Source organism: Corvus brachyrhynchos, unplaced genomic scaffold (assembly GCF_000691975.1).
Source record: "Corvus brachyrhynchos isolate BGI_N302 unplaced genomic scaffold, ASM69197v1 scaffold395, whole genome shotgun sequence".
Classification (NCBI taxonomy): Eukaryota; Metazoa; Chordata; class Aves; order Passeriformes; family Corvidae; genus Corvus; species Corvus brachyrhynchos.
In genome coordinates, this window is record NW_008238340.1 from 1,588,107 (window position 1) to 1,589,143 (window position 1,037).

The following is a 1,037-nucleotide window of genomic DNA, read 5'->3' on the forward strand; positions in this document are numbered from 1 at the left end:
GGCTCCCAGCCCGGCTCCTAGCTCTGCTCCTGGAGGCCGACGAGCTGAGCCCTGCCCGGCTGCTCCTGCCTCGTCATCCAGCAGCGTCCATGGCGCCAGAGCAAGCCCCGGGATCGCCTCCCAGATGGGAGCTTGAGAAACCAACACCATTCCGAGTTGCTTCCCCCTCTCCAGGCAGAAGCAACAGTTTTTTCAGTGCTGCCTCAAAAGGCAGACTGTTTTGTCCCGCAGACTGTTTCTAACCCCGGCCTTGGCCGCGGTCTGGCTCGGGTCGGCGTGGATGCTGTTTTTGTTGGCAGGAAGGATGCGGGAGACGGAAGCGGTGCGGCGGGGAAGTCCCTGTGCCGCTGGGCTGGCATGATAGCCGTGCCACCTGGTAGAGCCGTGCCACTCTGGTAGAGCCATGCCACCTGGCTTCTCCACATCCCTGGCATCGGCTCCTTGCCCAGCAGGCAGCTTCCCAACGGTGCATCCCTGCCTGCAGCAGGGCAGTCCTGCCAGAGGGTGTCTGTACTGCTCGTTTGCCGCCGCGAGCAGCCCGGAGTCTGTTATTTTTAAACGATTAGGTTCGACACATAACAAAAGCCTTCAAAATAGGATTTGTCCCTAAGGCCGATTTAACTGTCAAAGCTTAAAGTGGCTCCTAAGCCCCGCTGGGGGCTGACAGCTGCAGATTTAGTGTTGCTGCTGCAGCCCCAGGCCGTGCCAGCCCCGGGGGAGCTGGGGCAGGGCTGTGTCCTCATCCTGTATCCCGGGGTGCTGAGCAGGAGGTGCCGGATTCTGTCACTGCGGAGCACACAGTGCGTTTCCCCGGCGGGGATGCATCACTGGCTCTTGGGCACGGGGCTTCATTCCCCTGGATGAGCTGTGGGGAGGGAGGGAGCCTGAGTGCTTTGCCGAGCTCTGAAACCCGGGATTCGTGGTGTGGGGCACCCAGGCACTGACCCAGCTCTCTCCACAGCCGAGCCGTGCCCCGAAGAGGAGACAGTGCTGCACTGCCAGAACCCCGACTGCGCCGGAGAGAGGAGGGCGGCCAA